A 23,455-nucleotide genomic window follows, 5' to 3' on the forward strand; every position below is an offset into this window, starting at 1 on the left:
GATCAAGCCCCCTGTCGGGCTCCCTGCTCAGTGGCGAGCCTGCTTCTCTCTCTCCCTCTGCCGTTATTCCTGTGCTCTCTGGCTCTCTCTCTCTGTCAAATAAATAAATAAAATCTTAAAAAAAAAAAAAAAAGTGTCACCTACCAAGCTGGAGCAGCCTTAATTAATTAATTAATTAATTAATTAATTTTGTGTAGGAAAAAAACCTAAATGCAATGAGAGGGAATCATGTCTTTTTGAATTCATTATTTGATCTAAAACTTTAGTGTGTCTTCCTAGGATTTAGAAGAGATCTGCAGGTTGACAAGTCCTTAAAATATTAGAGACATTTAAGAGAATGCAGTGCTTTTTAGAAAGGATTAAGTGTTTGAGCAAAATGTTACAAAGTGGAATGATAATAGATTGATTCACTGGTGTAGGTTCAACCCAAACAAGTAATGTTAGGTTTCCTGGACTAGAGCTGAGTACTACTGTGCTTCTCTTGGGTTTTATTTATAATAAACTCTCTTGCCTTTCCTAAATTTGTCCAGTTTCTCCCATGTTAATCTCAGCGAGAGGCACAACGTCAGAAGAGAGGTAAAGAATGATGTTTTTGCTCCTGCAATTAGGCTTAACCAAGACAAGCATTAAGTTTGGCATCTCATTAGTGTATCCAAAAGAAAATGATGGGGGAACCTAAGTGCTGTCGTAAAAATAAATGTTGACAGAGAATAGACAAGCTGGAAGGAAACTTGGGTATCAATTTCTACAATGCCTATAACTTTATTTTTTTTTCATTGTGCAAGTAAAATATATTCGTCAAAAATTTTGGAAATCTTGAAGAAGTACCCCCAAAACTAAATAAAACTACTTATAGTAGTCTTACTATCCAGAAATAAATACTACTAGTATTTTTGTTTTTCCCAATATAAGATGCAATTTTCTTTCTTTCTTTCCATGCTGCTAAAATTAGAAATGTTTCTCCTCTCCAGAAAATATTTTGATCCTTTTTTTATTATAACAAGGTGATAACTTTGGTTATAAAAGACAGAGATAGATCAAAAGACTCTCCCTCTCCTTTGAGTCCTATCTCATTGCAGTGCCAAGGGGTACCCAGTTGTCCACACTATTCCATCCTCCGCCCCCAAACAGGACTGTGCACCTGTCCCCCCAGTTCCACACAGCCCCTTGAGTGGATGAAGCAGGGTTGTCTTCTGCCAGCTGAATAGCAATACTAAAAGGCAGTCAGAGATGCATCTCATTTTCTAGGACAGTTGAAAACCTTAAAAATAATAATTACAATTAACTGATATCTTTCTATCTAAATACTTTGAACAGTAGCTCATTTAATCCTGACAATATTCCAATTGGGTGTTTTCCCTCAATAGGTGCAGAGTCCAGCTTTGAGCCCACAGTAATCTTGCCTTTAACCACCTTAGAAAACTCCTATAGAGATGCTGACAGTGCGATGGTGATAACAAAGCTGCAGAACATTCTAGTGATGAAGAGAGACCGGAGGAGTTTCCAAACTGAAAATCTGAAAGTAAGTTGGAAATTCAGAATTTATTATTAAAATGTGAGATGTGGGGTGCCTGGGTGGCTCAGTGGGTTAAAGCCTCTGCCTTCGGCTCAGGTCATGATCTCAGGGTCCTGGGATCGAGCCCCGCATCGGGATCTCTGCTCGGCGGGGAGCCTGCTTTCCCCTCTCTCTCTCTCTCTGCCTGCCTCTTGGCCTACTTGTGATCTCTGTCTGTCAAATAAATAAGTAAAATCTTTAAAAAAAAATAAAAAATAAAATGTGAGATGTTACCATACATAGAGAAATTGAGTGGATTTAATGACATTGGGAAGTGTTTCATTTTGTTTTAAAATTAGTCATCCATTCAATGATATGTAGTATTATATAATACTTTGGTTTATCTTCTTTTTAAAAATTTATTATTATCATTTTTAATATGTTATGTTCGTCACCATACAGTATGTATCTTCTTTTATATTTTGTGATTGAAAAAGAATATCAAATAGAGAAGTCCGCTGATCTGCCTTGGCCTGCTCCTCCAAGGGAAGCCATAGCTCAAGTGAGAGGCCACCACCTACTAGGGAGAGTCAAGCCATGGGAAGATCAATGGGGCTTCAGATTCAAATTCCTGCTCTCTGTTTGCGAGCTAAGATATTTACTCGGGGATCCTTGTTCACCCTTTTTACAAAATTTCTTCAAAAAAATATTTTTAGTCTTAATTTTAATTCCAGCATAGTTAACATACAGTGTTACATTAGTTTCAGATGTACAATATAGTGATTGAGCAATTCCATACACCACCCAGTGCTCATCATGACAAGGGTCCTCCTTAATCCCCATCACCCATTTCACCCATCTCCCCACCTGTCTCCCTTCTGGTAATGAAACACTTTGTTCTCTACAGTTAGAGTCTGTTTCTTAAGAAAGACTCTTAGGAATCTATTTATCTCTCTTTTTATTTTCATTTGCTCCTTTGTTTTGTTTCTTAAATTCCACATATGAGTGACATTATATGGTATTTGTCTTTCTCTGACTGACTTATTTCACTTAGCATTATACTCTGTAGCTCCACCCATGCCATTGGAAATGACAAGATTTCATTCTTTTTACGGCTGAATAATATTCCTGTGTGTGTGTGCGTGTGTGTGTGTGTGTGTGTGTATCACATTTTCTTTATCCATTCATCTATCTTTAGACACAAGGGCTGCTTCTGTAATTTGGCTGTCGTAAATGATGCTGCTACACACATAGGGATGTACGTATCCTTCGAAATTAGTGTTTTTGTGTTCTTTGGGTAAATACTCATTGACGAAGTTCCTAGATCATAGGATAGTTCTATTTTAACTTTTTGAGGAATCTCCATACTGTTTTCCAGAGTGGCTGCACCAGTTTGCATTCCCACCAACAGTGCACAAGGGTTCCTTTTTCTCCACATTCTTGCCGACACTTGTTGTTTCTGTGTTGTTGATTTGAGCCATTCTGACAGGTGTGAGGTGATATCTCAATGGGATTTTGATCGGCATTTCCCTGATGACGAGTGATGTTGAGCATCTTTCATGTGTCTGTTTGCCATCTGGATGTCTTCTTTGGAGAAATGTCTGTTTATGTCTCCCGCCCATTTTTTAATTGGACTATTTGTTTTTTGGGTGTTGAGTTTTATCAATTCTTTATATATCTTGGGGACTAATCCTTCATTGGATATGCCATTTACAAATATCTTCTCCATTCAGTAGGTTGCCTTTTAGTTTTGTTGTTTCCTTTGCTATGCAGAAACTTTTCATTTTGATGTAGCCTCAATGATTTTGCTTTTATTTCCCTTGCCTCAGGATACATTTCTAGAAAAATTTGCTATCGCCCATGTCAGAGATCCTTGCTCATCCTTAATTTCCTTAATAGAGAAATGGAATAAAATCTCCTTTGCAGTGTTTTTGAGAGGATTAAATAAGACCCTGTATATAAAGTGCCTGGCAGCAGAAGTTAGTTAAGAAATAAATAACTTCTTTTATCTGTGCTTCGTCCTGACAGTTCATCGTTTTCAAAATATAATATATCCAACAGGGAAAGAACATCATCATACATTCTAGTCTTGACAATGCAAAACCCACTGTGGTGGATATGGTAATCAAGCAGGATGAATGCAGAGGTTAGAGAGGAATAGTATATACCCCTCCCCCATACAGTGCCCCTACTTCCCCAGGCAGGGGCAGCAGCTGGGCCAGGAAGCTGGGAGTTGGCTGGCCTTCTGAGGCCAACTGGGATCAGATGAAAAAAGAGTGGAGAGAGGAAGAGAATCTCTCCCAAATACTCTGCTAATCTGCTCGTTTTAAAGCCCCTGAATCTTCCCAGGCTCATCCAGAGTCTTCAGTCTGTGCTCCCTATGTCCCTTGGGGACGCAGATGAAGATAAAACAGTTGGAAATATCAGCTCATTATAATATTACATATGAGAGGTCTGGAACAGGATGGTTGAGAATAAAATAATTACAACCCCCACAGGATCTTGCCTTTGACATCTCTCCTTTAAAGAGTCCAAACAGCCTTGCCAATAATAGACTCATCCTTGCTCCTGACACTGTTAAGAAAAGGAAAAGGGACAAAAAGAACAGAGAGACTGTTCCATGGCCCTAGTCAGTGAACCCCAGTTATTGGGCTCTGAGGAGTATTACTAACAGCCTTGGAGGGGCTCACAAACTTCACGTTGCTCATGGGGCCAAAATTAATCAGAGAGCTAAGTGGCAGAAGCAAAGGAACGTTAAAGTAGTTTCCCCTGAGAGTTGAGTTTTGACTGTAGCAGGGTGAGGTGAAGCTTGCCTTAAAAACAAAAAACAAGGGCACCTGGGTGGCTCAGTGGTTTAAGCCGCTGCCTTCGGCTCAGGTCATGATCTCAGGGTCCTGGGATCGAGTCCCACATCGGGCTCTCTGCTCGGCAGGGAGCCTTCTTCCCTCTCACTCTCTCTGACTGCCTCTCTGCCTACTTATGATCTCTCTCTGTCAAATAAATAAATAAAATCTTAAAAAAAAAACCCACAAAACACAAAATACAAGAAAATATTAAAAAGTCCTTGAACTCCTGTGAGAGTGGTGGGAGAAAATTTGTCTGAGAGCTTCAGGGATCTGTGAGGGAAGGAACTAAAACCCCAGTCCCTTTCCTTGTGATTCAAAGTGACTGAAATTTCTTGAGGTGAACTAAGGGTTAGTGGGTGACCATCATCACCACCCACAAACAAGAAAGGCAGGGAAGTCCCTGAAACAAAACTGCTTTGAGAGAAGAATGAGACAAGAGGGAGGGGCTGGGTCCTGCTATGAGCCAGCTGGTTGAAAGGAGAATAGCAGAGGAACCTGTTCTCCACAGGGCAGACTGGAGCCTGGGATGTGACTGTGAATGAATCGAAGCCAGTTTCACTGGAAGTCAGGCCAGGGTTGGTGTGGAAACCTCTCCACTGAGAGTAGTGCCAGAGGGCGGAGGGTGAGGGATTATCCTCTTTCCCTCCTCAAGAACTGTTGCAGCTGATCCCTGGAGAAGGCTCTGAATTGTGGCGGATGGGAGGCAGAACCCAGCCATGCCACCACCAGGAAGTCTTCTTGGTCATGCTAGGAGAGACTCTCTGCAGACCTCCTTGGCTTCAGCTGCCTCCAGCTTCCATAGAAGCAGCTGGAAAAGTATTGGTTTCTGCCGGAAGGGTGCAGCTAAGAAAAGAGATTGGTTTTCCTATTGATCTGAACAGCAGTGGGCTTGAGAATTGTATTTTCCAAGGCCAACTGGGTGGCCATCATTTCTATCCCCTAACTGTAGTGCCGTGGCTCAGAGCTTGGGCTCCAGGGTCAGACATACCTGAGTTAGAATGCTGCTCCTATCACTCAGTAATAGTCCTTGAGCCAGTGGCTTAAAGTTCTTCAACCGGTCTCCTCATGTGTTCTTTTTTTCAAATGGGGACAGTAACGATGCCTATCTCATAGGGTTGTTGTGAAAATTACATGAGATAATGCATGTGAAATGCTTGGCACCTAGGAAGCCTCAACAAATGTTCAATTAAACAAACAAAGACCAAATCAGTGCCAGGCGTATTGTCTGGGAAGAGAACTGCGTTTGGCAGCATCTCGAATGGATATAGCAAGTAGTGTGTGTGAGCAACGGCGAGCAGGATACTTCACTAACACAGAGAGATTGTGCTAAGAAATAACGAGCACTTCGGTGGGAAGAGGGCAAGTGAGTTTGGGACAGGCCCAGAGCATTCAGAAGAAGGGCTTGAATGACGAGTGGATACAAACAAGCATCAAGGCATCCTGAATCTAAAACAACATCACCATTTCTGATGTAATTTTTCATTCGCCCTAAAGATTTTCAGATTTGCACAAGGACTTTCTCTATTTTAGTATTTCTCCACTTGTTTCTCCCTTCCCCCAAATCTTTTTTGAGGGTTCTATTTCCATCGTTTTGTTACTTTTTTATTTCAGTTCTCGTTTGAAAATAATACGTGTGCCATTATTCATTTGGTGTTTCTGTCAAACATGCTCTACGTAAGACATGAGAATGCACTCTTCTGAAACATTTGGAGGTGAAAAACAAATGGTGCCTCTTGGGATGGTAGTGGAAGAGTCATAAAACTTCATACGTCAGGAATCTTCTTGACAGGCCTTCCTAGGCCCGAGTCCAAGATGAAGCTGAGAAAAATGAAAAGGGATTTGGCTGACAAAGCAGATGACAGCAGGGAGAGCCAGTGAAAGGGAATTGGCCAATGGCAAAAGGGGAATTGGCAAGGCTTTGTGAAACCCCTTGCTGGAAAACCATAAACCTCAGATTGTCCGTCTGGCGCATCAGTCCTCAGAGGCAAATCATTTTTGCCTGTGGAAGGTGCCTGCCAGGAAGCTGCACCTCAGGGGGTGCCTTTGGAAAAGGGGATCGTGTCTGGATCGGTGCCCAATATTAAGTGGATGGGGATGAGAAGAAACGGCTCACAATGAGATCTCTGAGGGCTGGGAAATGGGGAGTCGCTCCAGTGGCTGACACTTGTGAGTCACAACCATGGGAAAAGAAGTTGAGAAACAGAGGAAGAGGACAGGATGCTGGGGAGGGAGGAGGTGGGAAGCAGCTTTGTTTCTTCAGTCAGAGGTTGTCAGGGCCTGTCGTCTTCTGTGAAGGGCCTCCACTGGAAGTTACTCATCGACCCTTTCGAAACTCAAGTCTGCCTTCCTCCAGGTGAATAAGCCACTTATATGGGTCTCCTAAATGAGTGCTTCTACTGTGACCAATCTCCCTCAAAACTAAAATGTGTCTTTATGTGCATGATCTCGACATAGGGCAAACTGACATCTGGGAGCAGAGCTGATCCTGGCCAGGTGGGAGAGCAGGGCCTTCACTGCAGAGCCCTTCCCATTCCTCAGTTTCCTTTTCCCTTGTCTTGGGGTTGTACCTTTGGCTTCTGGGCCATCCAGAATCCTGTTTCCGACCTACTCCTGTGGGCTCCCACTCAATTCTTTCCTTCCTGAGAGTGCTGGTTTTTGACATGTATTCCCTTCATCTCCCCTATCAAGATTTCCTTGATAATACATTTCCTTTACTTCGCGAATTAGGGAAAAAAAAATACTCGTGCTAAAGGGTTAATACTGGTAATTATTCAGTGTGACAACCTCTGTTAGGCACACTGCCCTAGCCTACTTCTTCCCAACTCGTTTTCATGTCTGATGCATAGAGAAAATTTTTCCATACACTGTGATAAACGAAAGTGAAAGACAGTGGGCCACGAGGGCTCGAAGGGATCGATATTTCTGGACTTCTAAAACCCTTCTGTGCACATCAGTTGGGAAGCCATGTCTTAACTGAGCAGTTTCTCAAATGTGCTTCGGTGATCTGTCGCAGTCTGTACGCGTCTCAGAAGAAGAGTGGGCCTGCTCCAGTGGGTTTTCCCCTTCAGCTACAGCATCTCAGCTTTTCTGTTCTATTCATGAGACCTCTGAATAAAATTTTAAGGGAAGGAAGAGTGTTGGCAGCTTAAAGTAGCTAGAAGTCCCTATCTTAAATCCAATACATAAAATCTTTCATGATAGAAGGTCAGGTGACCATAACAGAATGATGAGGGAGATATTCTAAAGGCAGGGGTTTTCTGGGCCCTTCTACCATATCGTTCAGGCCGTGGAGTTTACTCCATACAGCCCCCTCCCCACCCCACCCCCCAGGCAGGCCCTGCATGTGACCTGTGCATTTCTTGCCCCTCTGGCTAGAGAGGTTTTGTTTCTTTAAAAACTCTGATCCTGGGGCATCAGGGTGGCTGAGGGGGTTGAGCATCCAGCTCTTGGTTTCAGCCCAGATCTTGTTCTCAGGGGTCGTGGGATCAAGCCCCACATCAGGCTTTGTGCTCAGCACAGAGTCTGCTTGGGATTCTTTCTCTCCCTCTATCCCTCCTGCTTGTCTGCACTCTCTCTCCCTTAAATGAATAAATAAATCTTGAACAAAAATTTAAAAAAAAATAGAAACTCTGATGCTTGAAAAAGTTATCCTCGTACCAGCAGGTAGATTAATGCCAGAGCTTGCTAATGTCTTAGCTCACTGAACCCAAAAACACAATCACTGTTCTTGCCTTTGGTACATTTTGTATTGCATTTTGATTTATGTCAGCCACTTTTCAGAAGCCATACAACTCTGTAGGAGATCAAAGGTGCTGGAAGAAAGCCAAGCAAAACAAAGTGCTTATAGGATGGCTGAGGTTTCCAAAAGTTGAGGCATTGATTTGTTTACTATTATAATTATATTATTTTGTTGTTTTTATTGTATGTATTTCCACCCTGCCTTGTTCCCAGAATGGGAAAGAGTCATTGAATCATGTTCTGTAGGAGAAATTTAATCTCAAATTTCAGGTTACTTGGTGTTTGATGAATATATAATTTCAAAACTATCAAGGGTTTTAAAAAATTTATTTACTTGAGAGAACACATGTATGCCAGAGAGAGAGCACAAGTGGGGAGGGGGAACACCGAGGGAGGGAGAAGCACACCCCTTACTGAGCAGGAAGCTCGATGTGGGGCTCAATCCCAGGACCCTGGGATCATGACCTAAGCCAAAAGCCGAAGCTTAACCGACTGAGCCATCCAGGCATCCCCAAAACTAGCAGGGTTTATTGTGAAATTATTTTACCAATTTCATTGCCTGATTTTCCTTTTAAATCTTGTACTGAAGTATCAGTGAGAGTTACAAAAGTGTGTGTGTGTGTGTGTGTGTGTGTGTGTGTGCATGTATGTGCCTGTGTGTGTTTCTTATTTATATTCCACATCCTATAATTTAATATAATTTAGGGTGAATGCCTTAAAATACTGGCAAAGTTTTATCTTTCAGCCAGGATTCTCCAGTAACATTCTATTTATCAGTGGAATTTGGGTAATACACTTGAAATTTGCTTCTTTGCCTTCAGATGTTTTTCTACTAGAGATTTGTTTTTTGTTTTTTTAATTGCTTTTCAGAAGCAATGGAGAGTGGAGTTGTAGAATTGGTTAGAACAGATATGTTTCTGTGATCCTTGCCTCAAGTTTTCTTTCTAAACTTCTAAAAGCTCTGGATACAGTTGTCTCATTTGTTCTGGATACTTCTGGGCCAGTGAAATTCTGATCTTCAAAACAAAAAGTTTTAGGAAGAGGCCAATTAAGGTTTATTTCTTATCAAATAAATCTGTCTCAAGCCAAAAGAACCTGTGCTTTCCATGAGTCTCATCACTTACTGAAGCAGGATTCATGCTCTTGAAAACAAGGGAGAAGTCAGCTAGTCAAGACTGTTTCCCTTGCTTCCAACTCTGGCCTACCCTCTGATGCCTTTTTCCTGTCCTCATGTGTTATACAGTCTGTGTGGCATTTTATTTTAAAATATTCCAATACAAACATTGTGACATCCTTGTACTTACAAGTTGACTCTAACCTAGCCTCCAAGTACAGTTAGCTAGTCTTTAGAGTACCCTATCTATCTTAGGGAGCTACCCTGTAGAAGTGGTTAATCACCAGTCGGAGTACCCTAGCTCAAATCAATGTTGTCTAAGATGGTCTCAGCATTGTAAATATAATTAGCCAAACCTACACTGGAAGGCTTACCAATTAGCATAAGGGATGTTTAAAATAGTTTTTAACTGGTGAAAAGAGTAGTATTCAGAGTGGTTGGTTAGAAGTGTCATGAATTATGTGAATGAATACAAATGGTTCAAATTTGAGGTCTAGACATCTGGATTGGCCCCGCAGTCTTCCCCTTCACAGAGCACCTTGCGCCTGACACAGCACAAAGCGGGTCACACCCCCCATCAGAAGATGCTTGCCTCAAATTCAGAGAAGCCTTTTTATGGGAAATGCTGAGCAAGAGGCCTGGATAGGAGAGGGCCCAAGGGTAAAGGGTGGGACTTCTCAGCTACCCATCAGGTTTAAGATTATTTTTGAGTCTGCTTAAGTGGTGTCCGAACATTATCTAAAACCTCTTTTCATTATAATACAATTCCTGGTAGCAAGCCTGTGGAGAAAGGAAAGCATTAGCTTCCCCATTCTCTCACCCTTCTAAATGGCTGAAGGCTGTTGACATTTACCAGAAAAATTTTTGTATTTGCCAGGAGACCGGTTTGGCTTGGATGGATTGCTGTGCCATGCAATTTTCAAATCTATGCTTCAAAGTCCAGAAAGGGCTCACTTACAGATATCAAAGGTTTATTTAGATAAAGATGTTTAGCTTAAGGTTGAAATTTTTTTCTGGGAATTTTAGGACTCTGCATTCTGTAAATATCCCTTTCTCAATTGTTAGAGCTGCTTGGAGGTCTTATACTTGTCCCTGAACACCAACCACGTTACTGTGATTTCTGGGATATTTTCTGAACCCTTTTAAATTCTGGAATCCCGTGAGTTTCCTTCTTGAGCAGTAATTATGCTCCTTTTCTGTGGCATTTTCTTATAAAACACTGGATCCTGAACAGGTTGCCAATCCAGAGCCACTGAGGAAAGGGGACAAACTGAGTACAATGTTCCCTCATTCTGTGCTGGCAGTGATAGGCAAGCATTACCCAGGGATCTGGGAGAGACCCACTGAGGACCCTAGGCTTCATGCCTGCAGGATTTCTTTTGAGATTTCATGCCTATCAAGCTCATCTTCAAAGAACACAATGCCTGCCCATCTGATTTTTTATTATTGTTTGAATGAGAGTCAACCACTGACTAATTGTGTCTGGAACATGTCAGGCCAGAACCTGCCTTGGTGGGAGAAGTTAGACAAGATGATTGGGACCGTGAGGGGGAATTAGGGCGACACCCTTGTGGAAGGATCAGGGTAGAAAAAGGTAGCAGAATTTAGTATTAGTAATGGATTTTCTTTTATTCTGCTCTCTGAACTTTTTGGACCCCTCGGGAGCTTTGGAGGTTCCCATTGGCCTACAGAGGGTCAGCATGCTCTGGAAGGCTGCAGGGTTATGCAGCAGGGAGCCTTTGGGAGAAAGCACTCAGGGGGCAGATCTCAGGGAGACTCTGGGCTGCAGCAGTGGGGAGGCATCCAGGGGCCACCCTGTCCTGCTTCTCACATAAAGATCAGGTCACAGGCAAAGACAAGGAACACCTTCCAAGCAGTAATAAGGTCTTGAATACAAGAAAGCAGGGAGCCAGAGCACATCAGCATGAAATAAGGACAGACTGGTGTGTCCAAGGGAATGCAAGCCAGGTTTCACCCAATTTTCACTAACAAACTGGATGTTGATATGAGAATCCTAAGGTATAATAATCATAACTGGGCATTATAATAATCATAAGTGGGTCATTATGCTTAACACGTGGTCCTCAATTCATATGGGGATTCAGTCATTTTCTGTGATTCTATGTCTGTTCTCTTCATGTAATCTGGAGTTCTAGAACCATCCTGCCCTTATTAGAGATAATGACCTGGCATGGTTGGCTTCTCTCTGCTTATGGAAGTGACAGTTCTGAGGCCACTAGCTGAAGATGCTTTTCAGTCATTTATTTCCCGGTCTCTTTCACATCCCACACTCACCAGCTTTAACTGTACTCAAAAAGTGGCTGTCATAGTCCTGACCAGGCTGAGAAGTAAGTGATCCATCACTTAAATATTGTGTGAATCTTAAATGAAGAACTAAATCTTTAGATTACCTTTGAGAAAGCTTCAAACTGGGTTATCTCTGGCACAAATTCATTCTCCCCCCTGCAGTACCTGGAAACTATTCTAGAACCCTGCAGTGTTTCTGCCTTCACTTGAGTTGCTGGTGTTTCAGAAGTGACCTGATGCTCCCACGGTGTTAGTAGTCTGGGTAAATTTACCAGTTCCACATCTGTGGAAAGACCCATCCTGGCCCTGGATTTCTGATGATTCTCAGAGATCCTTACACCCTCCTGGACCTTCCTACCTCTGCCTTCTGGGACCATGTATACTGTCTCTGCATCAACCTCTGTTCATCCAGGCACAAGTGCCAGTTTAGGTATTTAAAAATTCACTTTGTAAGTGTTTCATGAATAATGTGTTGTACTGGAGGCTTAAGACTCATGGGTCAGAGTACATAGATGGGTCATATCACCTAACAAGGCCTCACAGGTTCCTCATGCCTCTCTCTCCTGTTTCCCAACCTCCCTTACTATCCCTGGGAGCTCCATGATCCTTTCCCTCTGTTAAGCAAATGAACCGAATTCCCTTAGCTCCTACCTATAACCTCACAGAACCAAGTGTCCTCTATATAATGAGATCCATGCTTCTGAGAAAATAGCTAGAAATATAAATAACAGCAACAGAAATTCAGTTGCATGTTTTATTAGTTGATCAAAATCGAGCCTGAGTCTCTGCCTCCATTCAAAGGCAGCACGATATTTTAGAAAGGGGATTGAATTTAGAGTCGGCCCATTAGACTTTAGAACCAGCAGCACCCCTCCCTAGCCACATGAAGAAGCCAGCAATCCACTTGGAGTCTCAGCTCATCATCTGAAGAGTGAAGGTGTTGCCAATATTTTGCATCTTTATACTGATCCAAGGAAATGATTTCTGCAACGCACCATGAAACGTTAGAGCAGTAGTTCTAAAGACATTTTTAGCTTGACCGCAGCTGAGGAGTGCTGCTGGCATTTGGGAGTGCGGGCTGTCCTGCAGTGTGAGGAGATTCTGCATAACGCAGGACTGTCACGTTAGCAATAGCATCCCTATGGAAAAACATTGTTTTCGAACACAGAATAAGCGAAAGGTATGTTACCTCTGATCTTCTGCCTTTCACACAAAATGCAGATGGATTTATACATGGTGTAGATAATTCTTTAAAAAGATTTTCCTCATTTTGGATTATTTTACCACAATCTTTGTTCCAAGGTGATAACTCCTCTGGCATCTAGTATTCTGCCAACATTTTCATTATAATCTTGAGTCTTCTCTTATAAGGACTATTCTCATTTAAGATGTCTTTGTTTAATCTCAGCCAGAACTATATTTTACCCTGCAGAAGACAAAAAGGAGGAGAATAAATGATGAGGTAAAAGCTGGGGGCATTTTGCAAATGGTGAAGGTACAAAGAAACAAGTCATAAATGCCTTGGGCAGCTACGCAGGCCACAGTAGTCCTCCTCCCAAGGACCATATTATCTGGCATAAATAACTGTTGAACTGAGGCACCTGGGTGGCTCAGTGGGTTAAAGCCTCTGCCTTCAGCTCAGGTCATGATCCCAGGGTCCTGGGATCGAGCCCTGCATCAGGCTCTCTGCTCGGCAAGGAGCCTGCTTCCCTTCCCCTCTCTCTGCCTGCCTCTCTGCCTACTTGTGATCTCTATCTGTCACATAAATAAATAAAATCTTAAAAAAATAATAATAATAACTGTTGAGCTAAAGGCAAGTCAGGTTTCAAATCTCTCCCATCCTCCCCCCTCAGCTGGCAGTATGCACAGTAGCCCGTAATAGGACCCAGGCCTCCAGCCACCAGACCCCCGGGAGCCACACAGTTCTGATTCTTTGGCTCTCTATCTGCCTGTGAAGCTGTGGAGAGGCCCAACATCTGTAAAGCAGGCTCCTGATGTGCTGTTCTGGCCACGGTGAAGTGCTGGGGTGACCCGTCTACACTGTCCCTTTATCTTCACTTGGAGACGTGGGGCTGCCCCTTGTGTCATGGAGGCCAACCGTGAGAGCATGGTGCGGAGAAAGAAATGGTGTGTAGTGTCCTTGGGCCAGGAGCTGGATGAGCATTAGCGTTCCTCTCACTGACTGCATCCTTTGGCTTAATGAGCTGCTTTGGAAGATGCTTGACAAATTAATATTTCTTCATGGATATTTTCTCATTTATGTAAGCAGAAAACAAAACACTGCTTTACTGGGCTTAAAAGGAATGTGCTTCAGATGAGAGTGGGAGGGCCTAGCTGGCTTGGGAAGTTCGGAACCTATAAACCGGTTGTAATCCCACTTCCAGTCGGTAGGCTGAACCCTAAGTTTTTGTTCTTAGATCACATGTCTGATTACTTTGAAAGTGTCACATCTCCCTCTGAAGCTTTCAGTGGCTATGTGTGCTGATAGGAATCTCACAGTTTCCTCAGCCTCTCATGCGTAACCTAAACGCAACCTACTTTTCTAGTCTTCTCTTATAATGCTCTTCACAAACTTACACCACAGGTCTCTTCAAAGAAAAAAAAAATATTTGTTCTTCCCTGAAAGCAGGTTCTCCAGCTGATTCAACTGCTAATTAATGAGCAGTGTGACCCCGGTTAATCATTAAAGTCCCCAAGTCCCCAGAGCCTGGTGTGTGAAATCCAGGGGCAAGGCCCAGGCTGATGAATTTTTCACAGATTGCCCAGGTGGATCTAACACACATCAAAGTTTGTGAACATCTGGGCCTAAAACTCCTCCAACTCTGATTTTCCCACATTTTACCCATGCACTTCAATTCTGTGTCTCCATGTGTTTTAAAGTATCTTTCCCTGAAACATTTCACTTTCCTTCTAGTTAACCCCTAAACACCTGTGTGTACATGTGCATAGACACACACGCGTGCACACACACACACACACACAAGTCAAAGTCCTTCAAGATCACTAAGAACACCACATCCCCCAGTCCTTGCCTGAGGGCTAAGCTTGCCTTTCTAGACTCTCTTTCTTCAAACACCTCTACCACAACACTTACTACTACCTTATCTTAGTTCTCAGGGGATCTTGTTTAGCTCACCATATAGACTATAAAATTCCTGAGCATAAATATTCCTTCTTGTTCATCTTGCATATTCCACACTACTCATGGGAGTAGCTCGTGAGAGTTGGTAGAGTTGAGTTACATTGACTTGACATGAATTAACTGAGAGACATCTTGGTGAAGGTGACAAGTTAGAGGGTCTTGGGAAGATTGCTGATAGGGTGGAAGGTTTGTATAGCTCTTGCTATCGTGGAACATTTCCTATCTGTCTCTATCCGCAAGTGATTGTAGATTCAATAAGAAAAGCCACAGCTGTTTTTTGTCAAAATCAGATGATTTTATATCTGTAATCTTGCAGGCAGAGCAGTTGAGCTGATATATTTAATGACTCACTCTCGACAGACGAAAGTCTGTTCTTGAGAAATGAGGAGGGGGAGCTATTAATCTTTTCTAAAATAAACAGACTTGTAATGACTCTTTAATCTGAAGAGAAGAGATCCTGAGCTGGAACACAACACTCAAGTACCCGCCAAATTTCCTGACTAGTGCAGAGCACCCAGATGATAATTGACTGTGGGACCATTTTCCCTGTGGTCTCCAAGGGACAGTTACAGTACCACCAGCATTTAAAGGGCTTTATCAACATAGCTGCTCCAGCTTCATGAGAAAGAGCAGCTCATCATCATCTGTGGCCTTTGGGGCACTTGCTTTTCTAAGCTCCCTTCAAAGCTTTGGGATACCCACTCAGTCAACATTTTGCTTTTGGTTGCATAACCCTGTGTCCCATCCTACCTGGCCCTTCTCTTCCAACTACCCACATCCACAGGAGCTCGTGCTCCTCCCAGAGGCATGGGGAAGAGAGATTCTCTTCTCTGCTTTCCCAGTACTCATTCTCTCATCTTTGAAATTGGGCCAATGCCCCCCTCAAGGTCATGGAGCATTGTCTTTCTTTGCTGCCAACCAGGCTCAGCAGTCTCTCTCCCATGCACCCTGCTTGACTTCTCAAGGACAGGTTGCTCCACTGGATTCTCTGTGCTGCCTTGCCTTACAACATGTTTCACCTCCGCTTCTCTTCTCTGATTTTTTCACATGCTTCTTCCTTGCCTGTCCCTTAACTAATGGCATCCCCAGACTTCTTTCTCAGCTTCTCTTCTTCCTTTGTATTCTCCTCCCTGAAAACATCATTTATTTCCACAGAACTTGAGGCTCTCAAGCCCCTAGCCCTCTCCGAAAACATTTCTTAAATGCCCTGATGGGTATCATTTGGACATTTTATTGGTTTCACTCACCATTTCCAAATCCAGTGGATGATATCTTGTCCCCAGCTCCTCTTCAAAGAAACTCCAGTGCCGATTTCCCATTTCCTATAGTAGTCCCACGACCATCCCAATGACCTTGTCTCCAAATCCTGGAATAGGTGTGAATCCTAACTCTTTTCCATTCCTCTCTCTGTGCATGTCACTATTTACCAGATTCTTAGAGTTCATTCTTACAGAATTTTTGTCTGAACTGTCTCTAGTAAGTCTCTTCTTTCCACATCCACAACCATAGTTTAGATTGCCACTGATTTTTGTCTCATAGTAGCCTTGTTAGTGGTGATCCTACTTCAAACACCATTCATACCTAGATACCAAGGCTTGGGGCAGACTTTGCATGTGTTCTCACACATCATTGCTGGAGAGTGAAGCACGTCTCCATGTGACTCCATGAGGAGGGAGCATGTGACAGCTTGTATCTGGTTTCTCCTGGACTTTACTCTATGCACCTTTCCCTTTGCTTTTTAATCTGTGTCCTTTCACTTCAATACAACTGTGGAATAACAGTTTCTGAGTTTTGTGAGTCCTAGCAGATTATTAAGCCTTAGGGTGATCTTGGGGACCCCTGGCATAACACATCATTCACAGACTTCAAAACTTTCATTGTGAATTTATCAGTTGCTACTGGTGATTCATAACTGACTCATAACTGATTACATACTGATTACAACCCACCACCAAATCCTAACACAAAAATTATACTTTGCGAGGGGAGGGAACATGTCTTTCTCATCATTTCATCCCCTGCTATGCTTTGCACAGAGACTAGCTCAGAAAGCTGCTCAGATAACATAGAATTGTAAATGTTAGGAGCAAGATGTTGAGCAAATATTAGAAAGTATATCCCTGGTTTGTGTCATTCACAAGCCCAAGAAACACTATTTAAGGCTCACCTGCAAAACAAAGGGACTCCAATATACAGTGGCTTAAATAAGTCACACTGTTTGTTTTCCTCATAAACCAGGCTTGAAATGAACAGTCCAGGTTGTGGTTTTTCCCCATGTGGGCAATCAGAAAATCAAGTCCTTTTCTGTTGTTACTTAGCCATCTCTTAAGGCAGAATTCAGCCACTTGCAGCCCTTAGGTCAACTCTGTCCTATCACCTACTTTAGTAAACCAAGTCTTATTGGAATACAGACATGCTCACTTCTTTATGTATTGTCTATAACTGCTTTTGTGCTCCAAGAGCAGAGCTGGGTAGTTGTAACAGAGACGCCATGGCCCACAAAGTCTCAAGCATTTAGTATCTGGCCTTTCACAGAAAAAGTTTGCTCAGGTGACAGGAAGAGGGAAGAGTATTGGAAGAACACATTTTGATTGATATTTTAAGGCTAAGCATAAGAGTGGTATATGTCACTTTCACTCATATCTCCTCGGTTGGCATGTGAGTCATGTCATGTGATCTTGCCTAGCTGCAAGGGAGGCTGGAAAATACTGTCCTCACCTCAGGAGTCAACATGCTTTCTCTGTAAAGAGCCAGGGAGAAAATCTTTTCAGCTTTGAAGGTGCATGGTTTCTGTCACAATTACCTGTCAGTGTAGTGTGAAAATGGATGTAGACAATATGGAAATAAATGAGAATGGCTATGTTGCAATAGAACTGTACTTACAAAATGAGGCAGTGTCTGGTTTGGCCACAGGCCATCATTTGCCAACTCCTTCACTAGCTAGATGGCCATGTTTCTGTGTTTATGTATTTATGTCTAATGATAAGTGTTCCTAGTATTAAAAAGAAGGAGAGAAGAAAATGCTTGGGAAGGGGGGAAGGTGTCGGTCTCTGACACAAATACTTTTTGTACCTGGGCAAGTCTTAAAAATATTTATCCTTGATTTATTTGTTGGTGTGTATTGCACGATGACTCTTGTTGCAAAAGTTACGTGTGTTGGAAGAGTTGATCCATTTACCCGTTTTAAAAAATAGTCTCCCATTGCCCCGAGTCCAGCTCCACACTAGAGAAGCATAACAGTCCTCTCTGTTCAGTGTTTCCAGTGGTTTTCAGCTAATTCATTCTGCTGGTTAAAATCCACAAAACCCAAGGCATAATGCTGCTGGATATGGTTGATTGTTGCTCTGCATTGATTCTACTTCTTCCTACGTGCCTTTCTGTATTGGACAGTCAGAATGCTAAAAGCTGTATTGCCTAGACTTTTGTATCTAGGAGTTCTAGATGCAAATTAATTTTCACCAGCTGGACACATGTGGACACAATCTGTACCATGGAGGTGAGACAGAAGCTATCTCCCTGCTGCCAATTCTGTTGGGAAGCAGGTTGTGGGGATGTGTCAGAATAACAGAGGCACTGGATTCAGTATTCTGTGACTTTTGTCACCAGCTCTCACTATGAAGACGCAGTGTGGCTGCCATGCTAGGACCTGGAAGCCAAGACCGGGAAATTGCTGCCAGCCCTAGAGTAGGCAGAGAGCATCTCAGCAGATAGCACATAAGGGCTAGAGATGTAGGCTGGGAATATACCAGATGGGAGCTCCAGGACTTAAGGAAAGAAGTCACCAGAGGCAAATAACTGATATGCAGGACCATAAGTAGGCCTTCTTCCATGAGTATATTTTCTGGCCAAAGGCAGACGGTGTGTTTTATTTAGATTTTATAGGCAAGAATATGTATGCAAAGTCATTTGTTTCTGACAAAGTTCTAACTGTATACCTCACCCTTGGATTATTTATTATTTTGTCTCACAATTATATAGGTTTGGGGATGTCATAGCACATCTTGGGCCTCAGTTTCTTAATCTGGCAAATGACAGCATAAGATAAGATGGACTCTCCAAGGACCTGTTCTTTTCTAAAATACTACATGCTATTTGTGAAATCAAATCTTATGGCCTACATCCTTTTTCCTTTTCTTAGCCCTACAGCACTGAGCCAGCCACAGATTTGTCTTAGTGCTATTGGTTACTGTTATGGGCTGACATGTGCCCTGTACCCCCAAATTCATATGTGGAAGCCCTAACTCCCAATACCTCAGAATATGAGTATTTAGAGATAGGGCCTTTAAAGATGTGCTTATGGAAAAATAAGATCATATGGGTGGGCCTCAATCCACTATGGCATATTTCCTTAGAGGAGGAGAGGAGATTAGGAAACATAAATACATAGACTGAGAGAAGAACATGTAGGGACACAGAAGATAGCCATCTGCAAGCCAAGGACAGAAACCTCACAAGAAACCAACCCTGTCAACACCTTGGTCACAGAAGTCTAGCCTCCTGAATTGTGAGAAAATAAATAAATAAGTTCTGTTGCTTAAACCACCCAGTATACAATACTTCATTATGGCAGCTCTAGCAAACCAATATAGTTGTATTAAAATAAGACTTTGTAGAAAACTTTGGACAGGAGAATAGGATAGCACTGAGGAATTGCATAAGCCATGCACATTGTGACCCAACAGACCTTAGCCTCTGCCTCTGTAGCCAGCAAGCCCACAACTGGAACCACTTAGTTTCCCCCTACAGGCCACCATTGCCCTCCCTAAAGGGTTAAGCTTATTTCGGGCCCAGGTGCTCTGGTCTGAATATTTGTGCTCCCCAACAAATCCTTATGTTGAAACCTAATGTCCGATGTGATATTATGAGGAGGGGGGCCCTTTGGAGGGTAGAGCCTTCATGGATTAGTGAAGGGTATTAGTGCCCTTATAAAAAGACGCCTTTCCCCTTTGTGAAGTTACAGTGAAAAGATGACTGTCTTGTAGATCAAGAACCAGAACCCAGATCTGTCAGCCACCTTGATCTTGGATTTCCCAGCCTCCAGAACTAGGAGAAACAAGTGTCTGATGTTCATAAGCCACTTGGTTTATGGTATTTTTGTTATAATAGCCTGAACAGACTAAGACAACAAGTGAATGTAAGTAATCTTGCTAGTTTAGCATCAAGTAAACTTTGGTCCACCTGTCTCAGAATATTAGGCTACTGAGAGAGGTTAGTGAGTAGTGGGTAGTGTCTGCCCAAGGCTGCTCACATGGCTACTGGTACCCTGACTTCAGGGCCATTACACTGCTCTAGGGATCCCCAGCCTTTTTGATATTCTGACACATATGGGAATTATAATAGTTTACAACACACTGTTGTGGGGAGGGAACAACCCAAAGGCTCCAGCCACCCAGGACATCCTTGTGTTCACAAAAATTTTGAGTTAATTACTTGAGCATACTTGTAACCCATTCCTGCAGAGACACACAAATTGAGGACTGTGATACTGTATCCCACTGCATCCATTAATGGCAATAGGTAGACCTTGTAGTCTATACTATACCTTGTTGTCTATACCTTCTTGTCTATACTATAGTTATTATCTATACTATACTAGTACTTGAGAGTGACCGTGAGACATCTACTAAGAACTGAGAAATAAGGAAACGATGTTGCTTTCTGTACATTAAATGTTAAGATAAATATGTATTAGGCCAGAAGAAGGATATACAATCACCTGAAAAAAATAAAAAATAGCATGTTGCCCAGGTACATTGTTGATTAGAATTTGACTGAAAGCATAGAGAATATAAAGAAATAATCACCATCACAGAAATCTAAAAAATGGTGGGATGAATATTAGCTAAGACTAGTTAGGGACAGAGAGACTTTGTTATTAGTCTTCCATTTCTCCCCTTGTCAAGACCTTCCCAATAGTGAGATGGATATACCCAGCTAGCCCAGCCTCGTGCTGTTAGTACACATTTATCTGAATCTCCTAGGCATCCTTCTCATTTTAATTTGTGTCTGCCATGTGGTTTTTTTTAGGGGAGGGGAATGTACTTATTTTAGGAACTTTCAAGTGTTCTGGTCTCTGAGCTAGGGAGGTCTCTTGATGACTTCTGATTATGACTTGGGTTCCCAGGAAGCTTTTTTTTCCCCCCCAGGAGGCTTCTTCCCGGAAGAATATAGGGAGAAATTTCTCTGAACCAAGCTAAGGAGAGCTTTCTTGTCCATTTGATGACTATATATTATTTCATTTAAATTAATTTTTTGACACCCTTGACTCTCATGCAAACAAATTTTTTTTTTAAGATTTTATTTATTTATTTGGGAGAAAGAGAGAGAGGAGAGAGGGAGAATAAGCAATGGGAGCTGCAGGCAGAGGGAGAAGCAGTCTCCCTGATGAGCAAGGAGCCCAACGTGGGACTCAGTCCCAGGACCCTGGGGTCATGACCTGAGTCAAAGGCAGACGCTTAACTGACTGAGCCACCCAGGCATCCCTAATGTTTATTTTTATTGGCATGGATAACTCTTAAAGCCTGATTACCAGGCACTGCCGATGAAATTCTGAGTCTTCAGGGAAATGGATGGACCCTCACATGAAGTGATTTAACTGAAGGCCTGTAATGTGAGGAGGTATTTGTCTGCAGTGGGCCCTCCCTTAGTCCATACTACTCTCTCTGTTATATGTCTCAATGTCAGTGTAATAATTCATGTCCCTTTTAGAAATAAGACATAGTCTTGAGGCATCTGTGTGGGTCATTTGGTAGCGCGTGTGACTCGATTTCGGGTCATAAGTTTTAACCTCAAGTTGGGTATAAAGATTACTTAAAAAGAAAAAAAAGGATATAATCTTGAAACATGTGAATTGTGCTGAATGGTTCTGGTCTCTGTGATCAGATGACTCTGAAAGATTACATTTATTTATTCAGTAAATCTGGTCTACCCCAAATCTCTACTGCCAAAAAAAAAAAACCACAAACAAACAAAAAACAAAAAAAACCCACAACAACAATATGAGAAGTTTCCCTTGTAACACTGTGTCTTGCCAACTATTTATCTAATAGGAGAAAACTGAGCTTTTTTTTCTAACTCTAGCAATTCTGTGTCCTCTGGAGCAGCGCTTTTCAAACCTGAATGTGCATATCACTTGGAGATCTTTATTAAAATGAAGTTTCTGATTGAGTCTGGGCCAGGGCATGAGATTTTTGCATTTTTCCAAGTTCACAAGTGGTCCTAGTTCTACTGCTGGGCAACATTCTGAGTTACAAGACTCTAGGAAACATACATAAGTAGACCAGGTCGTCACTTAAAGCCGGGACTTGAAGAGGCAGGAATCAGGGCTCTCAGTCCTCTGCATAGTATCAGTCCCACAACCTGTCATTCTACCATCATGGTCTTATACTTTTGTCTCAAGAAATTTTTCTCATCCCAGGAATCCTTTGTTAAAATGCACATACTCACAATGGAATACTATGCAGCCATCAAAAGAAATGAAATCTTGCCATTTGTGACAACGTGGATGGAATTAGAGGGTATCATGCTTAGTGAAGTAAGTCAGTCAGAGAAAGACAACTATCATATGATCTCCCTGATATGAGGACGTGGAGATGCAACATGGGGGGTTAGGAGGATAGGAGAAGAATAAATGAAACAAGATGGGATTGGGAGGGAGACAAACCATAAGTGACTCTTAATCTCACAAAACAAACTGAGGGTTGCTGGGGGGAGGGGGGTTGGGAGAGGGGGAGGGGGTTATGGACATTGGGGAGAGTATGTGCTATGGTGAGTGCTGTGAAGTGTGTAAACCTGGCGATTCACAGACCTGTACCCCTGGGGATAAAAATACATTATATGTTTATAAAAAAATAAAAATAAATAAAAAATTAAAAAAAATAAAATGCATATACTCTGATGAAATCGTGCAGTAAGTCCAGCTAATACCATGATCTGCAGGAATTAGCAGGAATTCCTTAGAAGCCATTTGTAACAAAGATGGCAGTGGACTATAAGGAAGGTTGTAGTATGACCCTTCAGAAAGGAATATCAAATAGGGGGGTGCCTGGGTGGCTCAGTGTGTTAAGCCTCTGCCTTCGGCTCAGGTCATGATCTCAGGGTCCTGGGATCGAGCCCCACATCGGGCTGTCTGCTCAGCGGGGAGCCTGCTTCCTTCTCTCTCTCTGCCTGCCTCTCTGCTTACTTGTGATGTGTCTGTCAAATAAATAAATAAAATCTTAAAAGAAGAAGGAATATCAAATAGGAATGCTTTTAGTTGCAAGCAGCAGAAAACCTAATGAAGAGTGATTTAAGCAATAAAAACGTTCTCCTAATAAGAAGTTTAGTAGTTCAGGGGCACCTGGGTGGCTCAGTGGTTAAGCCGCTGCCTTCGGCTCAGGTCATGATCTCAGGGTCCTGGGATCGAGCCCCGCATCAGGCTCTCTGCTCAGCAGGGAGCCTGCTTCCTTCCCCTCTCTCTGCTTGCCTCTCTGCCTACTTGTGATCTCTGTCTGTCAAATAAATAAAAAAATCTTAAAAAAAAAAAAGGAAGTTTAGTAGTTCAGGGCTCTATCGTATCACCGAGAATCCAGGTTCTTTCTGTCCTCTATCTCCCAGACCTCCATCTTTGGTTATTGGCTTTTCATTCTTGTGCTTGTTGCCTCATGGCCCAAACTGACTGCTGCAATTTCAGGCATCACTTTCACTTTGAAATTGGAAGGAAAAGGAATGAGCTTCCCAAGCCTTATTTGTGCCGTTTACTAGGAAAGTGAAATTCTTATCAGGAGCTTCAAGAAGACTTCTCCTTGCATCTTATTGTCAGAACTGGATAACTT

General features: G+C 42.4%; 1 protein-coding gene across 1 annotated transcript in view; it reads left to right on the forward strand.

Moving 5' to 3' along the window:
• Positions 1–1,374: 1,374 nt before the first annotated feature.
• Positions 1,375–23,455, forward strand: part of ANKRD55 (ankyrin repeat domain 55) — a 164,442-nt gene continuing 142,361 nt past the window's right edge. The window contains exon 1 of the mRNA XM_046000080.1: positions 1,375–1,522. The gene's annotated coding sequence lies outside the window, so the exon portion shown is untranslated. The remainder of the gene's footprint in view (positions 1,523–23,455) is intronic.

This window comes from Meles meles, chromosome 3 (assembly GCF_922984935.1).
Source record: "Meles meles chromosome 3, mMelMel3.1 paternal haplotype, whole genome shotgun sequence".
Classification (NCBI taxonomy): Eukaryota; Metazoa; Chordata; class Mammalia; order Carnivora; family Mustelidae; genus Meles; species Meles meles.